Genomic DNA, 13,653 nt, shown 5'->3' on the forward strand with positions numbered 1-13,653 from the left:
GTGGGGATCCTGCAATCTGGGTAATTGCCCTTGATCTGGACCCCTTGGTGTGTGCAGGCTGATGTTTTAACCACTGTAGCACAGGTCAGGACTCCAGGTGGTAATTTTAAAAAACATATTTCAGAGAGGGGAGAGACACAACAATGATCTCATTGATTGGCTGCCTCCATGCCCCCTGCTAGGGATCTAGCCCATAGCCTGGGCATGTGCCTGACCACTGAGCCCCGGGGGCTGGGCTTGGCTCCTGTTTTAACAAATTTTATCCAAACATTTCTAGATTGGTCCCTACATATAAACTGATCAAAGATCTTTTCCATACTTTATTTTTCTTATCACTTTTGCTAGTTTTTCTTGAAATTGCCCTTTTACTCCTAGAGGGCAAGGTCACCAGCTCCCATTTGCTATTCTCTGATTAAGGCTTTTCCTGTGCCTTCAGCCTTAGGCCCCAAATTTCATATTATCCCTGTTTAGAAAGAATCTGTTTTCTGGAAGGTGGATTAAAGTATGTGTATGTGCCGAAACCGGTTTGGCTCAGTGGATAGAGCTTGGGGACTGAAGGGTCCTGGGTTTGATTCTGGTCAGGGGCATGTACCTTGGTTGCTGGCATATCCCCAGTAGGGGGTGTGCAGGAGGCGGCTAATCGATGACTCTCATCGATGTTTCTATCTCCCTTCCTCTCTGTACAAAAATCAATAAAGTATGTGTATGTAATTAAAATCCTTCACTTGGCTCCCTAATGTCCTTAGGGCAAGAACCGAACTAATCTGCCAGTAAGGTTCCTTTTACACAGGGGATTAGAACGGGTGGTGGTGGGGCAGAAGAATTGGATTTTCCCTCCATGGACTTTTGAGTCATGACCATTAAATATCACTTAATGATAGAAGGTCCCAAGCTATTCTATTTGGGTCTCAGGCCTCATTGTGTATATCCAGCTGCTTTTTCCAATCAGAGGAAACCAGCTGAATTGTGGCTTTATCATTCCTTACCTGACTTGAAAAGATTTTGTATTGACTTTTCAGAGGAAGGGAGAAAGAAACATCTACCATGTGAGTGAAACATTGGGTCGGCTGCCTCCTGCATGCCCCTACTAAAGGTGGAGCCTGCAACCCAGGCGTGTGCCCTGACCACACTGGCAATTCTTTGGTTCATGGGAGGATGGCCAACCAAGTGAGCCACACTGGCCATGGCCCCTGGCTGTTCTTAATGCTTTTATTCTATATCCTTGATACAATATTTAGGTTTATGTCTTGAGTTATGGGTTAATTCCAGTTCTGTTGCAGCTGTTTTTCGTAAGTCCATTTTTCTTTTTCATTTTGTTGGTTAATCCTCACCTGATGATTTTCCGTTGAGTTTTAAAGTGGTAGGGAGAGAGACACATGGATTGGTTACCTCCTGCATGCACCCGACCAGGGCTGGGGAACCTGAAACCAAGACTGCCTTGTTCAGACTCTAACCCGGGACCCTTCAGTCCATAGGCCAGTGATCGCCAAACCGGCTCAGGCTCATAAGCACTTTCAGGGTGACCGTCACATAGGAAGTTAAGATTCTGGTGTCAGACTAAACACTTGACTATAATTTTGGCTAAATTTACTTAGCTGCTCACAATTTCCTCATTTGTAAAGAGATGAAACAGCCGAAACCGGTTTGGCTCAGCGGTAGAGCGTCAGTCTGCGGACTGAAAGGTCCCAGGTTCAATTTCCGTCAAGGGCATGTACATTGGTTGCGGGCACATCCCCAGTAGGGTGTGTGTAAGAGGCAGCTGGTTGATGTTTCTCATTGACGTTTCTAGCTCTCTATCTCTCTCCCTTCCTCTCTGTAAGAAAAATCAAAAGTATAGTAATAAAAAAAGGAATAAAACAGTACCTACCCTTACAGAGTTGTTAAAAGTATGTAAATAAATGCACTTAAAACAGTGCCTGGCACACAGCAAACCCTGTTAGGTATGAGCCACAGTCCTATTTCAAATAGCTTGTTAACACAGCCTAGTTGGCATCTTGGCCTTCAGTAGCCCCTGGCTGCCATCTCTGATGCCAACTTCCTGTCCCCAGGCTGTTGGTTCTGTTGCCCTGCTTTCTATGAGTTGATTTGTAAAGACCTCCACCCCAAGACCCTCTTATCCCACCAGGTTCTGGGAGTCTCCTAGCTCTCCTGGCACAGTTACTCTGAGCAGAGACTGGCCTAGCTCAGCCACCCAGACAGCAAACCTGTCTCATCCCAGGAATACTCACCAGTGCCCACCCCTCCACCCTGCAGTTTGCTCCCGCTAGGACCCTGGGAGCCTGCTGGGCTCCTTGCACACTGGATCCAATTTATTTGCAAGTCATGCTGGCACTGCTTTGAAAACACCCAGGTTAGACCACTTCTCAGACCTCCTGCTACTCCGCTCTGCTGGAGCCACCATGGACTCACCTAGGTGGCCCACATGACCCCAACAGCTCCTATGGGGCTGGCTGCCACCCGGGACCCCTGGCAGTCCATCTACACAACAGCCCGAGGGGTTCTTCCAAATCATGACGGGTCTTGTGCCAAGAATCCTAGTGAGAGCCAATCTTCACAGGGACCATCCACCAAGCCTCCTGGTCTACTCTGACCTCTGACTTCATCCTCCACTGAGCACAGAGCCGGGAGCTGGCAGCTGCTCCTGGCTGGGCCCAGGGAGCGGTCTTCCTCAGCTAGGGTCGGTCTTGGTCTGTGGGGCAGATCTAAACTTGCACCAAGGAAATTTGTGAATGTCATTTACTAGGTGTTTCGGTCGATGCGGATTTTGTAATCAAGGAAAACAATTCCAAGAGAAACATCAAAAGTGCTTTATTCAAATAACGTCCATTGCTCCCATATCTTTCAGGTAATATATGGGTACCATCCCAATAGAAATTTACTTTTTAAAAAAACATATATTTTACTGATTTTTTATTTATTTATTTTTTTACAGAGAGGAAGAGAGAGGAATAGAAAGTTAGACACATCGATCAGCTACCTCCTGCACACCCCTACTGGGGATGTGCCCACAAACAAGGTACATGACCTTGATCAGAATCAAACCTGGGACTCTTCAGTCTGCAGGCTGACGCTCTATCTACTGAGCCAAACCAGTTACAGCAGAAGTTTCCTTGTTTTTCCATTCAGAGACCCAATTTTCCACTTTGTACGTTTTGAAGTGCTGCTCAGAAAGTGCGTGTTCCATCGATCGGAACAAGTGGTCATCTGAAGGAGCAAGGACTGGTGAATACAGCGGGTGGGTCAATACTTTCAGGCAAGATCTTTTCACGTGTCTGTTTTTTAAAAAATATTTTTTATTAAATTTTTACAGAGAGGAAGGGAGAGGAATAGTTAGAAACTTTAATGAGAAAGAAACATCAATCAGCTCCCTCCTGTACACCCCCTACTGGGGATGTGCCCGCAACCAAGGTACATGCCCCTGACCGGAATCAAACCTTGAGTCTGCAGGCCGACGCTCGATCCACTGAGCCAAACCAGTTTTGTTTTTTTTTAAAATATATTTTATTGATATTTTACAGAGAGGAAGAGAAAGGGATAGAGAGTCAGAAACATCGATGAGAGAGAATCATCGATCAGCTGCCTCTTGCACACCCCCTACTGGGGATGTGCCCGCAACCAAGGTACATGCCCTTGACCGGAATCGAACCCGGGACCTTTCAGTCCTCAGGCCGACGCTCTATCCACTGAGCCAAACCGGTCCCGGCCCAAACCGGTTTTGGCTTAATGTGTCTTTAACTGGTTTTGAAGTGTGTGATGGTGCATCATCATGAAGCAAAATTACTTTGCCGTGTCTTCTGGCACATTCTGGTCATTTCACTATGAAAGCATGCTTCAAATTGATTATTTGTTGTTGGTAGCGATCAGTATTAACGGTTTCACCTGGTTTTAGAAGTTCATAATACACCACACCTTCCTGATCCCACCAAACGAGAGCATTGTCTTCTTTCCAAAGCAATTTGGCCTTGCCCTGGTTGACTTGGATCAACCCATGATTTTGTGCGTTTGGGATTCTCAAATCCACTTTTCATCGCCAGTCACAATTCTATGCAAAAAAGGACTTGCTTTCATGCCGTTGAAGCAACATTTTACTGATGACTTTTCAGTTTTCCATTTGTCTTTCCTCCAGTTAATGTGGCACCCACTTTCCTTCCTTTAAAATCTTTCCCATTGCTTGTAAAGGATCGGAAATTGTTTGCTGAGCAACGTTGAATCTTTCTGCAAGTTGTTTTTGAGTTTGACACCCATCTTCATCCAATAATGCTTGTAATTGTTGTTTTTCAATTTTTTTCAGTTGACCTGGAAGTTCTTTGTCTTTCAAATCAAAATCATCACTTTTAAAGCGTTTAAGCCAGCGTTCACAAGTATCTTGAGAGGGAGCATGTTCACCATACGCAATGAGGTGCCCTGTGGCAGGGTGTGACTGACACAAGCACGGGTTGGTCCCAATGGGAGAGAAGGGCAGCCCACAGAAGGATAATGAGTATGTGATGCTTAAAAACATTTACAATGGAGTAGTATATTAGAGAAGTACAGTAAAGGCAGGAAGACGTGTAGTGGTTCCCACGCTGTGACACGGTAAGGGCTGGCAGGGAGACGGATGCAGACACGGAGTTGTACTTGGAACTCCATGGGAGCTCATGGCAATATTGTTCATGTTTTGGTGTCTGAACTATTCAATCTTTTTATTTTAGAGCGAGACATTGATTTGTTATTCTACTTATTTATGCACTCATAGGTTGATTTTTAAAATATATATTTTTATTGATTTTAAGGGAGAGAGAAACATTAATGTGACAATGAAACACTGACAGGCTGCCTCCTGCCCACCCCCTACCAGGGATCCAGCCACAACTCTGGCAAGTGCTGCCCAGCTAGCAGCTAGGGAATCAAACCAGCAACCTTTTAGTGCTCAGAGGGATGCCCAACTAACTGAGCCATTTTTGGCTGGCTATTGCCTGGCCAGTTATATATACTAGTATATTTCAGAGCAGGAGTGGGAGAGAGAGAGAAACATAAGTGATGAGAGAGAATCATTGACTGGCTTGCACCCCAACCCCTCCCAACTAGGGATCAAGCCTCAAACCCAGTCAAGTGCCCTGACGGGGAATCTAACCATGATGTCCTGGTTCATAGGTCCACACTCAACCTCTGAGCCATGCCAACCAGGCCATTGGTTGATTCTTGTATGTTCCCTGATGAGGGATCGAACCTACAACCTTAGCATATTGGGACAATCAACTCTAACCAACTGAAGTACCCAGCCATATTTTAATATATATATATATATATATATATATATATATATATATATATATATATATATATATATATAATAATTTTTTTTTTTAAATTTAGAGAGAAAGAAAACCAGTGATGAGAGAGAATAATTGATTGGCTGCCTCTTGCACACCCCCTATTGGGAATTGAGCCTGCAACCTGGGGATGTGCCCTGGCTTGGAATCAAACCGTTCCCTCTTGGTTCATAGGTTGATGCTCAGCCACGGAGCCACACCAGCCGGGCTGAACTGTTTCTTAATAACTTAAAAACATGGTTGGAAACCTGTGAATCTGAAAGGGCTGAACAAAGCCCAAAGCTAAGCCACCCCACAGGGACACTGCCCAGCGCCAGAGCTGGAACTCCCTGGAAGACAGCTGTTTCCAAGGTGAGCCAGAATTCAGGCCCACAGGGACAAGTCAGCAGGCGCAGTAACAGGTGATAAGAAACCTCAGAGAACAGAACTCTTACAGGCTGAAGATAGTCTGATATAAAGGGAAGAATTTAATCCATGATGCAGAAACAGAGCATTATAAAAAAGACAGATTTGAAAAAGAAGCAAGTGAAGCAAATAGAAATTGTAGAATTGAAATAAATACATAACACAATAAGTGTTATTGTGCCTCTATCTCAGTGTTTCTCAAACTTCTCTCATGATGAGAATCACCTGGTGGAGTTGTTAAAACACAGATTCCTGGATCCCAACTAAGACGTGCTAAACTAGAATTTTTGAGAACATATAGGTAAAATTGCATACCTAACTTAGTGCTCTGTATATAACATCTGTCTTAGAGCACTAGTTAAGTATACAATTTTACCTATATGTTCCCAAAAATTCTAGTTTAGCACTTCTTAGTTGGGATTCAGGAATCTGTGTTTTAACAACTCCACCAGGTGATTCTCATCATGAGAGAAGGTTGGGAAACACTGCTCTATCTTATCTAAAAAAGAAAAGAAAAAAAAAGCAATATGCAAATTAACCATCTGCTACACCTATAAGCCACACCACTAGCCAATCAGGAGTGGGTATGCAAATTGACCAAACAAAGATGGCTGCCTCCATGGAATGAGCAGGAGGCTTGGGTTTCCCCAACAATGGAGGAAGCCAAGCTTTCCACACACCCTGGCCACCGCAGGCCTCCACTTAAGGCTACAAAGTTTCAATTATAGAAGATAAATAAATCCCAGATACCAGTGCCAACACTTGAGTCACTGGGGGGTGTGGCTGACCCACAGGCCCCTCGCCCAGGCCACCCCATGCCCCAAGGGAACCCCCACCCTGATTCAGGACACCCTTCAGGGCAAACCAGCTGGCCCCCACCCAAGCACCAGGCCTCTATCCTACTTAATAGAAGAGTAATATGAAAATTGACCATCACAAAAAAGGTAATCTTTGGGGAAGAATCCAAGATGGCTGCACAGGAGAACACCTAGCCACAGCTGCACACAACAATTTCAATAAAATACAACTAAAATATAAAATGGACATTACCCAGAACTACAGGAAAGTCGACTGACTGGAAATTCTACAACGAGAAGCAAGGAGAAAACCAGAAGGAAGAGCAGAGAAGCTGTAAAAGCCTAAGGTACAAAGACACACGGCGCACGCAGAGAGGACAGAGCCGGAGAGGAGGAGGCTGAGTGCCTGGCTGGCATTCCTTAGCAGGAAGGAGATAAAAGCTCCGACTGTGCTGGGCCCCAGTTCAGACTGCTCTGAACCCCAGTTCTAGGCCAGACCCGGGGGACCCAGGCTCAAACAAAGGGAACCTGGGTTGTGAGGCAGAATCCCAGGGGAGCGGCAAAAGGCAGAGCCCCTGGAGCCGCGCACATTGCGTGCAGAGGACGAACTGTTGAGTCTGCTGCTAGATTGTCCTGGTGGGAAGGAGACAAAGGCTCCGGACTGTGCTGGGCCCCAGTTCCGACTGCTCTGAACCCCAGTTCTAGGCCAGACCCCGGGGACCCAGGCTCACACAGAGGGAGCTGAGCTGTAAGGTGGAACCCCGGGGGAGCTGCGAAAGGAGGTCCCGGTGGCCCGCACATTACGCGCAGAGAAGGAACGGTTGGCTGTGCCGCAGGATTGCCCTGGCCGGAAGGAGACAAAAGCCCCTGTCTGCTCTGAACGCCACCTCCAGCTCCACTTCCAACTGAACTGAACCCCCTGTTCCGGGCTCATTGGGGGAGAGCCTAGACTGTTTGGTAGCAGGCGAAAATTGAGAGCACCTTTCTCTCAGAGGTGCTTGCAACTTGTAATAAAGGACCCTGGGGATTACTGAGACTCAGGAGCCGCATAAGGTGGGGCTGACGGAAGCCAAGGCTGTAAGCTCCACCCTGAAACCCCACCCCATCCAAGCAGAACTCAGAGACTTTTAAGGCTACCAACTCACAAGAAAATAGATCACAAAGGAAAGAAATGGAGGACAAAAAGCGACTGGATATAATAGAATTCAAATCTATGCTTATAAGTTTTTTTTTTAAAATATATTTTAATTGATTTTTTACAGAGAGGAAGGGAGAGAGATAGAGAGTTAGAAACGTTGATGAGGGAGAGTCATCGATCAGCTGCCTCTTGCACACCCCCCACTGGGGATATGCCCACAACCAAGGTACATGCTCTTGACCAGAATTGAACCCGGGACCTTTCAGTCCCCAAGCCGACGCTCTATCCATTGAGCCAAACCAGTCTTGGCTGCTTATAAGGTTTTTCAAGAATTTCCTAGAAAAGGTCGATAAGACCTATGAGGATATGAAAAGGGATCAACTAGAATTAATTAGGAATCAACAAGAAATAATAAGGGATCAACACGAAATAAACAATACATTGTCTGAAATAAAAAATATTATACAGAGTCCTAACAACAGAATGGAAGATCACAAGAATCAAGTCAAAGATTTGGAACATAAAGAGCCAGAAGACACTCCTCCGCAGAAGCAAAAAGGCAAGAGAATCCAGAAAGTTGAAGATAATGTAAGAAACCTCTGGGCCGGGACCGGTTTGGCTCAATGGATAGAGCGTCGGCTTGGGGACTGAAGGGTCCCAGGTTCAATTCCGGTCAAGGGCATGTACCTTGGTTGCGGGCATATCCCCAGTAGGGGGTGTGCAAGAGGCAGCTGATCAATGACTCTCTCTCATCGATGTTTCTAACTCTCTATCTCTCTCCCTTCCTCTCTGTATAAAATCAATAAAATATATTTTAAAAAAAAGAAAAAAAAAAAGAAACCTCTGGGACAACTTCAAGCGAACCAACATCAGAATTATGGGGGTCCCAGAAAATGAGAGAGAGCAAGATATCAAAAACATTCTGAAAGAAATAGTGACAGAAAACTTCCCCCACCTGGTGAAAGAATTAGACCTACAAGTCCAGGAAGCACACAGAACTCCAAACAAAAAGAATCCAAAGAATACCACACCAAGACAAATCATAATTAAAATTCCAAGAGCAAAAGTCAAAGAGAGAATATTAAAAGCAGCAAGAGCAAAGCACGTAGTATAAAGGAGCACCTATACGATTATCAGCTGATTTCTCAACAGAAACCATGCAGGCCAGACAGGAATGGCAAGAAATATTCAAGGTGATGAATAGTAAGAACCTACAGCCAAAGATAATCTACCCAGCAAAGCTATCACTCAGAATCGAAGGCCAGATACAGAGCTTCACTAATAAAAAAAAAACACTAAAGGAGTTCATCACCACCAAACCAGAATTATATGAATTGCTGAAGGGGGTTCTTTCAGAAGAGAAAGTAAATAAAGATAAAAATTATGAACAACAAATACGTAACTATCAACAAGTGAATCTAAAAACCAAGGGAATTTAGGGGGAGGATCCAAGATGGCTGCTTGGGTAGACACCTAACCGCAGCAGCACACAACAATTTCAATGGAATACAACTAAAATGTAGAGTGGACATCGCCCAGAGCTACAGGTAGTCGACTGACTGAAAATTCTACAACAAGAAGGAAAGAGAAAACCAGAAGGAAAATCAGAGGAGCTGAAAAAAAGCCTAAGGTATGGAGACATGCTGCGCGCTCGCACGCACGCGCGCGCGGAGAGGTCGCAGCTGGAGAGGAGAGAGCTGGGTGCTGCCTGGCATTCCCTAGCAGGAAGGAAATAAAACCCCCGGCCTGGGCTGAACCCCCGAACTGGCAGTGCTGAGCCCCAGTTATGGGCCAGACCCTGGGGACCCAGGCTCCGGCAGGGGGAGACGGGGCTGTGAGGCGGAATCCCAGGCGAGCAGCGAAAAGCAGGGGCCCCGGAGTCACGCACACATGGCGCGCAGAGGACTGAATATTGACTCTGATGCTGGATTACCCTAGTGGGAAGAAACAAAGCCTCCGGCGGCGCTGAGCCTCAGTCCGGACTGCTCTGAACCCCAGTCCTGGACCAGACCCTGGGGACCCAGGCTCGGGCAGGGGGAGACAGGGCTGTGAGGCGGAATCCCAGGGGAGTGGCGAAAAGCGGAGCCCCTAGAGTCGCGCGCACTGCGCGCAGAGGACAGTCTGTTGACTCTGATCCTAGACTCCCCTAGCGGGAAGGAGAAAAAAAAGCTCCAGACTGAAGGAATGTGACAGGGAGCAGGAGCCCCTGCCAGACACCAGCCAGCCAGGCGTCAGCAAGGAACCGGGCGACAGGGCCCCCAGGGGGGGTGGGGTGCCCCCCAGCCTTCGACCGCTGAGCGCGGGCAACGGAGCCAAGGCCAGGGGCTGCTTCCTGGGCGGCGGTGCCCACCCCGGCAACAGGCTGGAGCAGCATGGGAGCCCGCGGAGAACAAAGGGGTGCCACAGGCCAACCTGCTGAGCTCCCAGGACAAGGAGGAAGAAACCAAAGAAGTTCTCAATGTGAAGAAATCAAGTGAGAGCAAAAGATAGTAAAATTACTTAAGAAAGAATACAAAGAAGATCTTGAAAAATCAAAGACTAAGTCAGAACTCAACTCACCAGCCAACATTGCAACATATATGCGTTTTTTAAAAAAAAAAAAAAAAAAAAAAAAGGGGCAGAATGTCGGAATGGCGGTGGCCAGGCCTAGAGTGCCCAGGCACAAGGCAGTGGCAGCCGGGCCCAGAGCAGCAACGGCCAGGCCCCAGAGCAGCAGCAGCCAGAACCAGAGCAACAACAGCCAGCACTGGAGCAGCCAGACCTGGGGCAGTGGCAGCCAGGCCTGAGGCGGAGGCAGCCAAGCCCAGGGTGGCCAGTCCAGGAACACCCAGACCCAGAGTGGCCGGGCCCGGAGAAGCCGGGCCCAGAGCAGCTGGGTTGGGAGCAGCCAGGCCCAGAACAGCAGTAGCCAAGCCCGGAGCATCCAGGCTGGGAGCGGCCAGACTCGGAGCGGCCTGGCCTGGGGCAGCCGGGCCCAGAACAGCTGAGTCGGGTGCGGCCAGGCCCGGAGCAGCAGCTGCCAGGCTGGGAGCGGCCAGGCCCGGAGCAGCCGCGTCAGGTACGGCCAGGCCCGGAGCAGCAGCTGCTAGGCTGGGAGCGGCCAGGCCCAGGGCAGCCGGGTCGTGTGTGGCCAGGCCCGGAGCAGCAGCAGCCAAGTCCAGAGCAACTAGGTCGGGAGCGGCAGTGACCAGACCCGGAGCAGCTGGTTGTGGAACGAACCAGAGCAACAGAGGCCAGGCCCGGAGCAGCCAGGCCTGGAACAGCTCGCTCCTCGCCTGCCCCTGCCCCACAGCTGCCTCTCAGACATGGCTGGAAACTTTTGTGGGAACTTGAGGGTCTGCTGAATCAAGTGATGAAGGCTTAGATCTGGATGTGTTGAGTTAGTATAGCACTGGGGTGTTGATCTGTGAGTGCCTTGGGTGGGGCCTGGATGAGGCTGGTTGACCTATTTGGAAATGTCTTTTGTGTGAAATGTATCATTGGGCATGTGGAGGTATTATTGATATGAGAAAATGCTAAGTAACTGATTTACTATCTGAAAAGGGATTGACTATCGGGGAAGGGAGGGAGGAAGAGACTGAACATAAACTGTGCACCTATGGATGAGGACAATGGGGGATGGGGAGGGGGTGGAGGGTGGGGTGGGAACCTGGTGGAGGGGGGAAGAAATGAGGAACCTTTGTAATAATATGAACAATAAAGATTGATTTTAAAAAATCAATAAAATATATTAAAAAATAATAATAATAAAAAATAAAAACCAAGGGAATTTAAAAAAAATCTGATGAACAATATTAACTGTTGAATATAATAGAATCAGAGGTATGGAAGGGAAGTGAACTGATGATTCTTGGGGAAAAGGGGAGAGGGGGATGTGGGAAGAGACTGAACATAAACTGTGCACCTATGGATGAGGACAATGGGGGGTAGGGAAAGGGCAGAGGGTGGGGTGGGAACCTGGTGGAGGAGTGCAATGGAGGCGGGGAGGGGAAGAGGAACATTTGTAATAATATGAACAATAAAAATTTATTAAAAAAGAAAAAAAAGAAAATTGACCATCACTCCAACACACAAGATAGCTGCCCCTATGTGGCCAAAGATGGCTGCCCTCATGTGGATACAAGATGACCAGCAGGGTAGAGCAGATGGGGATGACCAGGTCTGCAGAGGAGGGCAGTTAGGGATGACCAGGCCAGCAGAGGAGGGAAATTGGAAGTGACTGGGCCTGCAGGGAAGGGGTGTTGGGGGGGGGGGGGATTCCAGGCCTGCAGGGGAGAGCAGTTGAGGGGGACCAGGCCTGCAGGGGCGGGCAGTTAGGCATCAATCAGGCTGGCAGGGGAGTAGTTAGGAGGTGATCAAGCTGGCAGGCAGGTGAGCAGTTTGGAGACAGCAGTCCTGGATTGTGAGAGGTTTATCTGACTGCCCATTTAGGCCTGATCCAGTTGAACATTCCTGGAGGGGTCCCAGATTGGAGAGGGTGCAGGCTGGGCTGAGGGATACCCCCCACTGTGCAGGAATTTTGTGCACCGGGCCTCTGGTGTTAAATAGCAGGGGTAGTGCATTAGAAAACATCATTATTTGGAGTAGAGAAAACATGAGTAATCTGGAAAGGGAGTTAACGTGGGGTGGGATGGGATGCTCTGGCCTTCATCATTTTGTGTAGAGCTGCCCTCACCTGCTTTGGTACAATGGCACCATTAGCTCTGCCCAGTGGCATACGTGGGCATCTGGCATTGTGCAGCTCAGGGCTATCTATTAGTCTACTTTTAAATATATATATATATATATATTTTTTTTTTATTGATTTCAGAGAGGAAGGGAGAGGGAGAGAGATATGAACATCGATGATGAGAAAGAATCATTGATCGGCTGCCTCCTGCAAGCCCCATACTGGGGAACAAGCCGCAACCCAGGCATGTGCCCTTGACTGGAATTGAACCTGTGACCCTTCACTCTGTAGGCTGATGCTCTATCCACTGAGCCAAACCAGCAAGGGCTGTTAGTTTATTTATTGTAGAACTTTCTCGTCCATTAATATCCTATTTCATGATTGTGTTTAATTGTGTTATTTCCCAAAGAACAAGGAAACATTATTCTAAGTATCTGCTGACTTTAAAAAAAAAAAAAGTTTTTTATTAATTTCAGAGAGAGGCATGGAGAGGGAGAGAGAGAAACATCAATGATGAGAGAGAATCATTGATTGGCTTCCTCCTGCACCCCCTCCACTGGGGATGAAGCCCACAACCTAGGCTTGAGCCCTGACTAGGAATTGAACTGTGACCTCCTGCTTCATAGTTCGACGCTCAACCACTGAGCCACACCGTCTGGGCTCTGCTGACTCTTAAAATGTTAAACTCTATTGCCCCCGTCAGGTGAGCCTCAGGCGGAAGGGGGCCACATTCTTGGCTGGCTATTGCCTGCCATTAAATCATTACATTCTAAAGAATGTGGTGCAGAGCTGAAACCGGTTTGGCTCAATGGATAGAGCACCAGTCTGTGGACTGAAGGGTCCCAGGTTCGATTCCGGTCAAGGGCATGTACCTTCGTTGCAGGCATATCCCCGGTGGGGGGTGTGCAAGGGGCAGCTGATCAATGACTCTCTCTCATCGATGTTTCTAACTCTCTATCTCTCTCTCTCTCCCTTCCTCTCTGTAAAAAATCAATAAAATATATTTAAAAAAAAGAATGTGGTGCAGAGAGAAATGTCAGCCAGCTGTCCCAGTGTGACCTGATGTCAGGCAATAAACTGGGAGCTGTCTCTAAAGGCAGTGGGGTGGGGCTGCCCTGGACGGGGAGCCTCTCCAGCGGGACGCAGGAAGTGGCTGCTCCCGAGGTGATTTCTCATAAAGGAGACTGAGCAAATGCCACAAACAGTTATCCTTAGTAATTTTCTGTGAAACTTTACAACGGGAGAAGAGGTTCTTTCCTCTTCCGTGGCTCCATGATCCCGCCGGTGGTGGGAGTTGTAGGTGGGACGGGACTCAGGGAGACCCAGGAAACC

At 47.7% G+C, this 13,653-nt stretch overlaps 1 long non-coding RNA gene across 1 annotated transcript in view; it reads right to left on the reverse strand.

The window, feature by feature from the left end:
• LOC311626233 overlaps nucleotides 1-13,653 on the reverse strand; it is a 1,185,289-nt gene that overhangs the window by 362,152 nt on the left and 809,484 nt on the right. The window lies entirely within an intron of this gene.

This window comes from Pipistrellus hanaki (genome assembly GCF_964339955.1).
Source record: "Pipistrellus hanaki genome assembly, chromosome: 7".
In the NCBI taxonomy this organism is placed as follows: Eukaryota; Metazoa; Chordata; class Mammalia; order Chiroptera; family Vespertilionidae; genus Pipistrellus; species Pipistrellus hanaki.